Source organism: Engraulis encrasicolus, chromosome 6 (assembly GCF_034702125.1).
Source record: "Engraulis encrasicolus isolate BLACKSEA-1 chromosome 6, IST_EnEncr_1.0, whole genome shotgun sequence".
Lineage (NCBI taxonomy): Eukaryota > Metazoa > Chordata > Actinopteri > Clupeiformes > Engraulidae > Engraulis > Engraulis encrasicolus.
The window spans coordinates 46,930,180-46,945,179 of NC_085862.1; the positions used below are offsets into that span (position 1 = coordinate 46,930,180).

At 45.1% G+C, this 15,000-nt stretch overlaps 2 protein-coding genes across 2 annotated transcripts in view; both read left to right on the plus strand.

The window, feature by feature from the left end:
- alg6 (ALG6 alpha-1,3-glucosyltransferase) overlaps positions 1–15,000 on the plus strand; it is a 406,699-nt gene that overhangs the window by 178,281 nt on the left and 213,418 nt on the right. The gene's annotated exons all lie outside the window — the stretch shown is intronic.
- Positions 1–15,000, plus strand: part of ror1 (receptor tyrosine kinase-like orphan receptor 1) — a 222,386-nt gene that overhangs the window by 99,826 nt on the left and 107,560 nt on the right. The gene's annotated exons all lie outside the window — the stretch shown is intronic.

Below are 15,000 nucleotides of genomic sequence, written 5' to 3' on the forward strand. Positions count from 1 at the left end.
CATGTGTAAGCAGAACACATGAGTCAAAAGCTGGTTTCCCCTAATAGATGGACAAACCCTGGCATGTTAAACACTGAAATGTACTACGTCTCTCTGTGCTCTTAAAGTGGTAGTTCGCTATTTTAGACATTAAGCCCTGTTTGTGTGACTTCTGGGGTGAAGTAGAGATGTTCTCATCACAATTTTGACATTTGGTGCTGAACGGAGCATTTGGGTATCCAAGACTGCAGCCCCCCCACCTTTACATTGACTCCAATAGAGCACTCAAGCAATCGATTATAAAATGGCATTAAACTTTTGTTTGAGAAGACATGGAACTCACCGTGTGGTCAGTGGTAGACAGCGATAAATTGACCCGAAAATTGCAGCGAAATATGCCTTCTAACTGTTGTTTAGCATTTGGCGGACCTATTTTCCCCAGACGCCGTTGAATAGCAGTAGACATCCAGCCAGTAGGTAGCGATAGTGTGTTGTTTATGTAGACATCAAGGAGCGAGGTAGAATGGCTATCTTTGAGCGGGACTGGCTACAAAAACTACAGCTTGCATTCAAACCATAGATAGTAACGTAAACAAACGCACCCCCATTTCCGGTCGCGCGGAGTAATACTAGTCAAACCAATACAATCAATGAAGACGGACAATAATGAATATATCTTCTCTGGAAGCGTATTTCGCGGTGATTTTCGAGCCAACGTATCGCTGCCCACCTCTGACCACTCGGTGAGTTTCATGTCTCTGCAAACGAAAGTTTAATGCCATTTTATGATCGATTGCTTGAGTGCTTCATTGGAGTCAATGTAAAGGTGGGGGGGCTGCAGTCTTGAATACCCAAATGCTCCGTTCTGCACCAAATGTCAAAATTGTGATGAGAACTACTTCACCCCAGAAGTCACACAAACAAGGCTTAATGTCTTAAATAGCGAACTACCACTTTAACGTACTGTATGCAAATTCACTCATCAGCTCATCCACCTGTTTGAAAGCTTGTGCATATGGGAATCATCTGCCTCAGTGAACTGCCTGTGACATCTACTGTAGGCTATGTGACACTGGACTTACAGTAATTCTTTTTTACAAATATTTTTTAGGGCTTTTTTGCCTTTATTTGATGGGGCAGTTGGAGATGGTGACAGGAAGCAAGTGGGGGAGATACAGTGGTGCTCATATGTTTACATACTCCAGCAGAATATACACTTTCTTGGCAATTTCTCACAAAGTATGAAGGATTACACAAAACCTTTTTTTCACTCATTGCTAGTGACTGGCTTGGATGGGATGACAAAACAGCACATTCTTCCTGGCAGAATGGTTGTTTCCTATAAAATTATTGCGTGTCTTGCTGGAACCTCACATTTGAGGTTTCCCCTGAATGGCTCAATGATGTTGAGATCAGGAGAGTAAGCCGGTCACTCGAAATCATCATTTTATTCTTTCTGAAGCTAATGACGGGTTGATTTGGCTTTCTGTGTTGAAATATTGTCATGTTGGCATGTCCAAACAATGGACCATGTGCAGTTTCAAGGCTGATGAGTGTCAAGTTTCCTCCAGTATTTTCCACAGGGCAATGTATTCATCATTCTGCGAGTATGGACCAAAAGTAATAGTGCATTTGTAACTCAGATGTCCCCATGACATCAGTGGTCCATGACCATGTTTCACAGAAGGGCATGGTGTAACTTTCATCATAGGCTCCGTTGACTGTTCTCCAAATGGTACTGTTAATAGTGGCTGAAAAAAGTTCCATATTGATCTAATTTATCCAAATGACTTTGTCACAGGCATTCTGATGCTTCTCACTATGCTATTTGGTGTATCATATGCAAAATAACATGTTTGCATTTTTGTAGTAATGGCTTTCTCCTGGCAACCCCCAACAGCCCATCTTTCCGCAAGTTTAAAACATTTTTTCATGTTGTCCTATATTTCACCTAAAGTTATTTTTTGGTTGTCCTATGCCTCCTGAACAATTTCCCTGGCAATGATCATTGCAATGCAATGATTCCCTTGCCCAATGGCTTGATTCCAACCAAACCCCCTCATATTGCATTTCTGACTTGAAATTCCAACAGTGCCAACATGACAATATTTCGACACAGAAAGCCAAATCAACCCGTCATTAGCTTCAGATAGAATAAAATGAAGGTTTTTGAGCGACCATCTCACTCTCCTGATCTCAACATCATTGAGCCACTCAGGGGAAACCTCAAATGTGAGGTTCCAGCAAGACACCCAAAGATATTATAGGAAATAACCATTCTGCCAGGAAGAATGTGCTGTTTTGTCATCTGAGAACATTAAGAGCCTTATCCACAACTACCACAAACAATTTAGAGCAATCCCTGATGTTAAACAGGGCCATATTCAGCATCAGAAAATAGGGTATGTAAACTTTTGAACAGGGTCATTTGGGTAGTTTGGGTTGTGATCATGCTTTTGAAAAAGTAAACACAAAAAATTGCTAATAAATATCTTAAGCCAGTCACTAGCAACGAGTCAAAAAAAAGGTTTTGTGTAATCCTTCATATTTGGTGAGAAATCGCAGAGAAAGCGTATATTCTGCTGGGGTATGTAAACATATGAGCACCACTGTACATGGGTGAGGACCGGCAAAAATGACCCGGGCCGGAATCAAACCCGGGTCACCGGCGTAGTAACCCAGTGCCCTACCCAGGCCACGGCAGGGCCGACACTGGACGTCTTACTTCTACTGGAATCCTGGGATGCCCTTTTACCGTATGTTCCCTCACCAGGGCTTTTCCAGTCATTGCTTTGTCCAATGATGGTAAATGGAAGTGCCAAGCTTCATCATCACGAACCACTTCCAGGAACCATGATCTCACAATGCTGAGGGGAAATCAACTCCCTCTTTATACATAAAGAGTGATTGGTCTCCGCCAAACCCTGCCATCACCCGCCATGTGAGATCTGTCCGGTAGATCTGTGAATTGTACATTAATGACTGGATGCAGCTCAAAAATGATTTTTGCTGCTGATACTCACATATCTACCACCTTTGTTCTGTCCCTCTACTGTGAGTCCAGCTGAATGTCTATCCCAGGCCTTGTGTCCTGCCTGGCTCTCTCCCTTTGGTCCCCATTTACTGACACAGTGACACATTTACTGGGCACGTTTGATTCATAGGGACTTGGCTGGCCGAGTACAGAAGGGACAGGGGTGCCGACAGGGGTGGGGACAAAGGGGATAGTTGTCCCGGGCCCAGGGAGAGAGAGGGGGCCCACAACTTGGTCCTCATTGCATTGTATGTATTGGGCTGGGGGGCCCTTTCAGCCGACTTTGTCCTGTGCCTAGCCAAAGTTGTCAGCGGCCCTGAGAGGGGGCCCGTGTTATTCCACATGCCAGTGTCCCTCTGACTCAAGCCCCCGCCTTTGATGCCGCAGCCGAGGCCGCCAGGGGACATTTTCTTGTTTAAATCGTTTCTTGTTTTAATACATTTTAAAGCGCAGCCAAAGCTGTGCAAAGTTGAAACGTCTTGTAATATCGAATCACATTCTTCTGCCTCTCACCACCCGCTTGAGTCGGGGCTTTTTTGCGGTTTGAACTGGAGATGGTTGGCCTTGACGGCTGGTGTTGAACACTGCAGACTGCCCCCACCTCCGCTCCCACCCTTCCCTACACTTGAGTCTGTTGTTTCCCCGTGACCGTTCAGCCTCTCCCCCGCGCCTGCTGTCAGAGGGCCGTGAGAGGAGAGCAAGAGGAGAGCAGAAGTGAGACCGGGAGAGCCGTGCGTGTGTCTGAAAGGGTTTTTCAGCAGCTAGGCCGCAACCCGCCAGCCCTCCAGCCCACCAGCCCGCCTGCCTGCCTTCCTAGAACACACTGCTACACACCACCCCAGCTCAGCTTTCCCATCCACCTCCTTCCTACCGGCCTGCTGGCCCCCAGCCGCTGATGCCTTCCTGGGCCATTGGAGGAGGCAGGAGTGGGAGAGTGGAGATGGTAGAGGCTGTGCTGGAGGTGGAGGTGGTGCCAAGGGGAACTGGCTGGACTGTAGAGGGCCAGAGGGCGAACAGAGTGGGGCTACCACACACACACACACACACACACACACACACACACACACACACACACACACACACACACACACACACACACACACACACACACACACACACACACACACACACACACACACACACACACACACACACCACTCACACAGAAAGAGAGAGATAGAGACAGACAGACAGACAGACAGAGACAGGGAGATGTGGAAAGAGAAAAAGAGGGCAGGATGTTGTAACTCCATTGTGCCAGTTATGATTAAGGCCTATAGCAGCGGGACGCAGCTGCAGGGCCTAATGCAAACGCACACGCCGCCATATGTGCAGCCCTACAGGAAACGTACAAGTGTGTGTGATATGCTATACGCTCATGCACACCTCTCTGTGACCATTCACACACACATATACAGTACAAGCACACACATACTACATTCAGGCTTATACACGTCTGCTCATGCACCTAGACGCACGCACGCACGCACACACACACACACACACACACAAACACACACACACACACACATAATCTCAAATGCACTCACACCTAGACAGCCATATAGTGTATATAGTGTGTGCACACAAACACCTTCCCACTTACTCTCACACATACAGTGTCAGAGAGAACACTTCAATTCATTGTTAGACTTACCTTAATGCACATATGCAAATAATTACAGTATAACCACAGACATAAGACACACACACACACACATTCACACACACACACACACACACACACACACACACACACACACACACACACACACACACACACACACACACACACACACACACACACACACACACACACACACACACACACACACACACACACGCAAACCCTGACACGCATTGCATTCACACATAGCATCTCTTTCAACTGTGTCAGCCCAAGGGAACCTCATCCATGTCCCCTTCCTACCTCTCTCTTTTTCTTTCCTTCCTTCCCGCCAGCTACCCCTCCCCCCCCTTTCTCTCTCTCTCTCTTATGAGTGATTCTACGATTTCCCTACGCTTTTGGCAAAAGCAAAATGTCAATTATCAGTATTTTTTCTCAACTAAATGACCTAGATGTTAACATAGTGTATATATTTAAGTTTCCAAACAAACAAATTGCCAAGCTTAATCTTAAATCATTTGATAAATACTCTAATGAAAGCAAACATTTGCTTAATTATTTTGTCAACAGTGTTATGGACAAATACTATGTCATTTCAAACATATATAAAAATACTACAGAGTTGAAACAATATATGTTTGAAAGTGCTTATGTCCCTTAGCAGTAATGTTGTCATTAATCTGTGCAACTGATATAGAAAATGTGATTGTTGAGCTTCATAAGTAGGATTTTATGAGTCACTGTGATACAGACAGACTCATTTTGCATCATAAATCCCTGTAACGTCTGATTTGAATATAGTCACCCTCCTTACACAAGACTTCCTTCTCCAGAGATAATCCCTAGTGTATGTTCATAGGATTTTTCCAACACATAAGGGATCAATAGCGCAAAAACACTTTCAAAACAGTCAACGGTGTAACTCAACTGTGTTACGGTCAACAGTGCAGGGGAACAAGTCGGCACTTGTTTAGGAGAAAAAAACAGAGCAGACAAACCCATCTCCCTAGAACACAAATTATTTTGTTTGTTTGTCTGTCAATATGGATATAAATTGGCAAAAACATACTCCTCCTCAACTGTCATCAGTGTTGCCAGATTGGGCTGGTTCCCGCCCAATTGGGCTACTTAGGATGGCCGTGTGGGGGTAAAAATGGCATCTATCAGAAAAACCTTCCCATTGCCATATAAATCAATAGAATTGGGCGGGTTTTTAGGGCGGATTTTGATCATTTTTTGGGCTGGAAATCATCAGCCTCATCTGGCAACCCTGACTGTCATACTTAATTGTAACACCATTGACGGTAACACCGTTGACATTTCAGCCATTTTTATGGTGTTGTGCTAACTGAGGACCTCAGAAGTTCCACCACAACACCTTAATCAATTAATGTATCTGTATGCTTTATCTGTGTTTTTCTACATGTGATTTCTAATTCAGATTCTTATGAATATGTTGATAACACCGTTGACAGGCAATTTTCCCGCTAAGAGAACATGAAAAAGAATGGATTAAATTATGGAAGGATGGAGCTCAAAATTTACCAAAAAGTCTTCCCGTATCCTGCCAAAGAGGTTATGACATCACGTGATGTTATTCGTATGGCCTAAGACCAAACCATTACTGATTTATGGAGGAGGTTTCAGACCGTGACACGGTTAACACAGTTTTTGTGGACACACACAAAATGGCAAATTTCATGTATAATGGAAAGGACAGTGGTCTTTCTGACAGTTTTGTCATATTGTGATGATTACTGTGAATCAACATTTGCAATCGTCTTGGGCAAAACAAGTTTCTTTACATGCTAATATGAAGACTGAATCTGACATTTGGAAAACAGGACGGCATGAAAACGCCCAAAACCAGTATTAAATATTCATTCTTGCTGAGGGAAATAATGCTATGTCTACACTTTCTGTATTGTATGAAAGATAAATGTTTTGTAATGTCCAAAACATCATTGGATGCAGTTAATAGTTAGTGGAATTGCCAAATAAAATCCACGGACTTAAAAGTGTAGGCGAATTAGAGAATCACTCTTATACACATCCTCATGTTTCATTTCATCTGCCTCTTTTAGCCTCTCACTCATCCTCTCATTCGTTCTGTCTCTCGCCCAGTGAGAGCTCCATTTCTTGTGGTTTTGGCACGAAGGAAACATCGATGTGGGAATATTTGGTAGACTTCAACCCCGGCTCCAAAGAAATGTTCAACTGGACGGAGGAATGTCTTCTGGCTTGCCATATGTTTGTGTGTGTGTGTGTGTGTGTGTGTGTGTGTGTGTGTGTGTGTGTGTGTGTGTGTGTGTGTGTGTGTGTGTGTGTGTGTGTGTGTGTGTGTGTGTGTGTCTGTGTCTGTGTCTGTGTCTGTGTCTGTGTCTGTGTGTCTGTGTGTCTGTGTGTGTGTGCAGAAGAGAATTTGGAATTTGGATGGATTTGCCCAATCCTCTCATTTGTCCAATGGAGTGTAAATATTCCATTCATTAATCTATCTCGTGCCCATTTTTCAACTTCTCAAGTGCACTGAAAATCAAGCAGCCTTTTCAAAAAATGTGAAGTTTTTTTCCCCTCGCCTCCTCTCTCTACTGAAAGTTATTTTGCTCTCCTTGCAAAAAACTCCTAACCCTGTCCCATCGATGAAAGCACTAAAATAAACCCTCGCACCGAGCCGTGCTAAATTAAATTAGGAACGGGGTAATTAATTTGGCTTTTCTCTGAGCCTGCTTGCGTCGCACAGTACAGTACAGTGGAGTGCAACCCAGTCGAGTCGAGTCGTGAGTCGAGCGTCTCTGGGAAAACGTGGCGCTCAGATGTTGTTGGCCTCCCGTCAGCTGGGAGGCCTGTGTCAGTGTAGCGTGGGGTTGTAATTGCCCTCTGCTCTCCTAAAAAGCCGGCGTCTTGATGAGCTTTAATGGTGCGAGAGTGTGTAGTGCAGCGCACGGCAACAGTGCTGGTCCCAGGGTGCTCTGCAAATAGGGGCTGGGCTGGGACGCATATTGCATGAACACTACACAGTCACACACATACAAGCACACATGCACACACATGTACATGCACACACAGTCCCACACACACATGCACATATGCAGGCACACACGCACACACACAGGCATAAACACAGACACACCATGCATTTATAATCGCTAGAGGGTGGTCTGTACCCTATCGTCCTACAGAAGGAAAGTGATAGAAAATGTGTGTGTGTGGGTGTGTGTGTGACAGAGAGAGGGGGGGCGGGGGGTGGAGGGGGAGAGATAGACAGAGATGAAAACAGTGTGGAATGGAGAGGGTCATTGTGAAACAATGAGAGGAGTGGCTAGTTAATCACAATCAGAGGGCAGAATCAAAGGAGAAATGTGGAGAGAGAGAGAGAGAGAGAGAGCGACAGAGAGAGAGAGAGAGAATATTACATGTGCTGGGAGTCTCACAGTCCTCTCTCAGGGGACAGGAGAGATGAAAGAGGAGAAAACAACACAATCTCAGCAAAACAGGAAACATCCCACGCGCTCTTTAATGCAACACTGATGCCCTTTATGACATCATAAACATAATATTGTTTTTTGATGCTCACATGCACTCATTAACATACTACACATGCTAAGAGATGACCAGTGACCATGCTTTTGATCGAAAGTGCACAGTATATTGCCCATTAACTAGGCTATGTAACAATCATTACAGAAGATTGAAATTGCGTTGCAACAGTCAACAGATGTGCGATTTTTAAACTGAAACACCCCCCCACACACACAACAACAACAACACAGCCACACACATAGACATGTCACATGACATATACACAGTACACACATCAACTATAAATGGACATGAGGCATACAGGTATACATATTGTATACGTTCCTACAATAATTCATCAATTGTAACTGCACTATGGTGGCAGCTGCACTGTGTATTTCAGCACTGTAATTTAGTGAATGACTGCAAGCCATGTGCCTCTGCATTGCAGCCTGTAAAGCACATTGCTGTTAGTTAACATTGCATTCCATTATATTTTGCCAATGGTTTTTTTTATCCCTAAGCGGCTCACAGTTGTTTTGGTACAGGATATTAGTTACAGTCCCTGGAGCAATGTGGGGTATGGTGGCTCGCTCGAAGGCTCTTCAACCAAGGATGTGGGTGTTGGTGGAGAGACAGACCACCCACTCTCTTCCTGCACTGGTACAGAATTTGAACCTGCCACCTTTCCAGTTGCATGATGAGATCTCCCTAACCAGATGGGAAAAGCTCTTTTCCAAAATGTTAGGAAAGCCTTTTCAATGCAGTTTTCATGTACATGTTTTTTAAATCTGACTTAAAAAAAAATTAAAAAGTAGATCTGGGTTAACGCCATCTAATATTTCCACAAGAGATTCAAACATTAAAACACTGATTTTAATTATATTGACATAATGTTTGAAAATGTGCATGTACATGAAGTTTTTTGGAAATCGTGCATGTATGTGACATGTAGCGTATTGAAAAAAGAGTTCCTGATATATAGAAAGCTGAACTGCTACAAGAACCAGTCCAATCCCCCAGTCATGAGCTCAGCCTCTGGTGAAAGGGAAGGGCCCTCCCTCCGTCTGCTACCTCAGGACGGCACAGAGCAGCTCAGCAGTGGAGGAACTAAACCACTCTGGAGGATCAGGCCAAAATATATGAGCTGCAGACTGCCAACATCAGGCCTGTTGGGGTGTGTGTGTGTGTGTGTGTGTGTGTGTGTGTGTGTGTGTGTGTGTGTGTGTGTGTGTGTGTGTGTGTGTGTGTGTGTGTGTGTGTGTGTGTGTGTGTGTGTGTGTGTGTGTGTGTGTGTGTGTGTGTGTGTGTGTGTGTGTGTGTGTGTGTGTGTGTGTGTGTGTGTGGAGTATAAGAGTGTGTGTGTGTGTGTGTGTGTGTGTGTGTGTGTGTGTGTGTGTGTGTGTGTGTGTGTGTGTGTGTGTGTGTGTGTGTGTGTGTGTACTTGCACGTGCACGTGTGTGTGTGTGTGTGTGTGTGTGTGTGTGTGTGTGTGTGTGTGTGTGTGTGTGTGTGTGTGTGTGTGTGTGTGTGTATGTGGAGTATAAGAGTGTGTGTGTGTGTGTGCACCACGTGTGCGCCCGGGGAGGGGGTGGATTTGCATGTGTGAGGATTTATGGTCGATAAGATTCTAAAAAATAGTTGTGTGGATTGCTATCAGCTTTAATCCACAGCCTCTGCGGAGAGGAAAAGAGAGAGAGAGAGCGATTGGTGCGATCAGCGGCCAAGTCTTGGCTCAAGCCAGCTGCACAATCACACACATCAACAGATATAGTATACTCGTACACATGAGCAGGGCCGCGGACGATTTTTTACCGGGCCCAGGACAAAGTCCTCTGAAAGTGCGCCCCCACCCAATACATTCAATGTAATGAGGACCCAATTTTGGACCCATCTCTGGCCCCGGGACGACCCCCCCCCCCACACACCTCTTGTCGGCTTCCCTTTTCATGAGTGTACACCCACATACAGTACACACACACACACACACACACACACACTCTCTCTCTCTCTCTCTCTCACACACACACACACACACACACACACACACACACACACACACACACACACACACACACACACACACACACACACACACACACACACACACACACACACACACACACACACACACACACACACTGCTACTTCAGAGCCAAGACTGTAGATATAGTGTTCCACTCCTCTTATAATGCATCATGCAACTGCCGGGTACGTGCTGTTTCCTCTTTCCTGTGAAGACCCTAAAGCACACCGCTTCCAACACACATACACTACAGTATATGCACACACACACACTGATACACTTACACTCTTGTACAGGCGCACATGCACACACAGCCCCGTACACACACACATGCACGCACATACACACACACCCACAAACACATGCGCGCAGGCGCACACACACATGCACACACGCACACACTTACAAACATAGAGTATAATTGACTCACACATACTGTATACAGTATGAAGGATTCTCAAGTTTGGCCACCTGGTATGATGGTTTGGCACGTCTTCCTACTCTCTTCAGTGTGTAGCTTTTAATAACTCTCGTCTTTGTTCATCGCTCCCTTGCCTAACACTGGCTCTTAGAAAAAAAATAGCAAAAAATGTGCTCAGCAACAGCAGTCGCTGTTTTCAATAAAGGAAAGATAAAAAAGATTGCTTTAAAAAGCATTGATCTTTTCTCTTTTTTGTCTTGTCTTGTTTTGTAGTGTAATGTCCTATGAGAGTGTAATTACGTTAACATCCAACGGCTGCAGCCAGAGATTCTGACTGTGTGTGTGTGTGTGTGTGTGTGTGCGAGTGTGCATGCGTGCGTGTGTGTGAGAGAGAGAAAGAATCCGACTGTGTGCGTATGGAAAGGAATGGCTGTTATTATGTAGTCATTATCTTAGGCACTCACACTAATATCAGGCGACACAGAGGGAGAGGAAGAGGCCTGTGCATCACAAGGGGAGACAAGGGGAGGATGATGAAGGCTCCATACACATCTGGGAGCTGGAACAGAGTCATGGGGCCACCCTCACACACGCACTGTGTCCCAAACTACACACAATCAAACACACACACACACACACATGTCTATGCGCACGCATATATGCGTATGCACGCAAACACACACATGCACATGTGCATACGCACGCACACACACACACACATACAAGCAAGATTGTCAGGCCACGCTTGAATACTGTGTTCCATAAACACACACACACACACACACAGACACGCACACAGACACGCACACACACACACACACACACACACACACACACACACACACACACACACACACACACACACACACACACACACACACACACACACACACACACACACACACACACACACACACACACAAGCAGGATTGTTTGGCCACGCTTGAACATGCTGTGTGTTCCATAGTGTCACAGTCAAGGATGGAAGCGTTTGAGCACCCTGTTGTCTTTTGTGTCACTTTTCACAAGACGTCCTCTGAGACGCTGAAAGTGTTTGAGGCCCAAAGGCACATGTTCAGCCCCACTCCTGGCTTTAAGTAAGGGTTAACGTTCGGCGAGAAGGTCGCTACCGTGGAATAGCAGCACGACAGAGAGAATCTTTAGACCCCGACGCGGAGCGGAGGGGTCTTGTTCTCTCTGAAGTGCTACTATTCCACAAAGCGACCGACTCGCCGAAAGTTAACCCGCTTATTATATGGATATACTTAAATGATTCACACATGGCGGGGACATTTCTTTAGGCCTATTTAATGTTAAGTCTATTATAGTTTTTAATGTTAAAAGATTGTTGCTGCGCAAAACAAAACAGTGCCGTTGTGGCACTAGGCAACAGCTAGGTAGCCAGGACAACAGGTGTTGTCTATCACAGCAGCTGATTAGAGTCTTGTTGAAAAGTCGCTTTAGCAGTGAGTCTTGTTGCCATTGACAGCGGTCTGTTATAGACCAACCCGTCCGTTATCGAAAAATGACAGACGTGCGAACGTTGGGGAGCCCCGTTGAAATTAATGGAGCATTCGACCGATGACGTCACACCATATAATAATGTTTGATAATATGAACTAAGCCACCCCCATCACGCACACAAAGGCGCACGCACACACACACACATGCTCGCGCGCACACACACACACACACACACATGCTCGCGCGCACACACACACGCTCGCGCGCGCGCGCACACACACACACACACAAACAGTGATTCAATCTCTTTCTCTCTCTATCCAGCTCTCTTGCTCAAACATGTAAACACAAACAAACACACATGCGCTCGATCTCTCGCTCTCTCTCTCTCTCTCTCTCTCTCTCTCTCTCTCTCTCTCTCTCTCTCTCTCTCTCTCTGTGTCATGTGTGGCTGATTAAAAGATGGGATCAGAGCAGAAAGCGAGGTCTTTGTTTCGCTGGCTTCACGCTGCCTGGGACTCCCACGGCTTTACAGCAGGCCCCTCTTCTCTCCTCAGATCCCCTGATCAATGGCACCCAGGAGATGGAGTGATGGTAGTCTCTCTCTCTCTCTCTCTCTCTCTCTCTCTCTCTCTCTCTCTCTCTCTCTCTCTCTCTCTCTCTCTCTCTCTCTCTCTCTCTCTCTCTCTCTCTCTCTCTCTCTCGTTTTGTCAGTCTCATTCTCTTTCTCCCTCTCCCTGCTTTCTCTCTCTCCGTCTCTGTCTCTGTCTCTGCCTCTCTCTCTCTCTCTCTCTCTCTCTCTCTCTCTCTCTCTCTCTCTCTCTCCGTCTCTGTCTCTGTCTCTGTCTCTCTCTCTCTCTCTCTCTCTCTCTCTCTCTCTCTCAATATGTATCTAACCCTCTCCCCATAATTATCTTTTTTGTGTGTTTCATAATCTCACTCTCTTCTCATGTTTTTTCTTCTGACTTTCTTCTCCTTCCATCATGAACTGTACATACAGCTGTTCACTCGCTTTCACTTTTCTCTCTCCACTTAGCTCCTTTGTGCCTCGACTCTCTCTCTCTCTCTCTCTCTCTCCCTCTCTCTCTCTCTCTCTCCCTCTCTCTCTCTCTCTCTCTCTCTCTGTCTCCACCTTTATCCTGTCCTCCCGCAGCCTTTGATTAGCACCATGACACCAAGTCATGGTGCAATTATCAGTACACACTTGTGTTCGGCTCTCCTCTGTGTGCGCTCCCTTCTGTGTGTGTCAGCGTACATGGTTCACAGCTGAGAGGAAACAGGAACATTTCTTTTGGCTCTTTCTCTCTCTCTCTCTCTCTCTCTCTCTCTCTCTCTCTCTCTCTCTCTCTCTCTCTCTCTCTCTCTCTCTCTCGCTCTCTCTCTCTCTCGCTCTCTCTCTCTTTCTCTCTCTCACTCTCAAACACACACACACACACACACACACACACACACACACACACACACACACACACACACACACACACACACACACACACACACACTCACTCACTCACACACACACACACACAGATCGACTACCTAAGTATTGCCAGTGGTGTTGTGTCCGTGGGAGGAGGAGGTTCCCTCGCTGTATACGGCCAGATGCAGACTTGTGTTGTAGCAGACGAACCACAACACACATACAGTCCCAGGAAAAAGTTTGTACACCCTTTGAAATTTCTTATCTTTCTGTCAAAATTGGTCATAAAACATGGTCTGATCTTCCCGGAAATCACAAGAAGGAACAACCAGAGTCTTCTTTAACTAATTCAACCCAAACATTTACAAGTTTTCATATTTTCATTGGCCATAAGATGTAAACATTCACAGGACAGCAAGGCATAAGTAAGTACACCCTTGCATTCAATAGGTTTTAACCCTAAGTTAGTCGCAATAACCTCAACCAGATGTTTCCTGTAGTTGCAGATCAGATTAACAAAACAATCTGGATGTATCTGGTCTCCCTCTTCTTTAGAAAACTGCCTCTCGTGTGGGATGTCTGGAGTGCATAGCTTTCTTGACTTCATGCCATATAATCTCAATTGTTTTTTGTCAGGGCTTTGACTGGGCTATTCCAGAATGTGTATTTCATTATTATGAAGCCATTCTAAAGTCGATTTGCTTCTAAAGTATGGGTTGTTGTCACATTTCAGCACCCATCCTCTTGTGTTCTTCAACTGTGTGACAGGCTTCCTCACTTTTTTCTGTAAAATATCTCGATAAACTTCTGAGTTCATTGTTCCACTGATAATAGCAAACTGAAAAGGGCCTGAGGCAGCAAGGTAGCCGCATATAATGAGGTTCCCGCCACCATACTCGAAGGTGGAGATGATGTTTTGGTGATGGTGTGGTTCTCCAGTTCTCCTCCAAATATGACATTGTGTGTTCCCCTGAACAATTCAACTTTGGTTTCAACGTTGGTCTACAGAATATTTTGCAGTAATTCTATGAAGCATATAAATGCTTTTTCGCAAACCTCAAAGGTGCAGCAATATTTTTTTGGACAGAAACCCCATTAATTTTAGATTGGCAGAATGAATCCAATTTTTAGCTATTCTTGGTTACATCTCCTCTTCTGAGTATGGTGGCGGGAGCATCATTATATGCGGCTACCTTGCTGCCTCAGGCCCTTGACAGTTTGCTATTATCAGTGGAACAATGAACTCAAGTTTATTGTGATATTTTACAGAAAAAAGTGAGGAAGTCTGTCACACAGTTGAAGAACACAAGAGTATGGGTCCTGAAATGTGACATCAACCCATACTTTAGAAGCAAATAGACTTTAGAATGTCTTCATAATAATGAAATACACATACTGGAATAGCCCAGTCAAAGCCCTGACAAAAACAATTTAGATTACATGGCATGAAGTCAAGAAAGCTATGCACTCCAGACATCCCACAAACCTTGCTGATGAGAGGCAGTTCTCT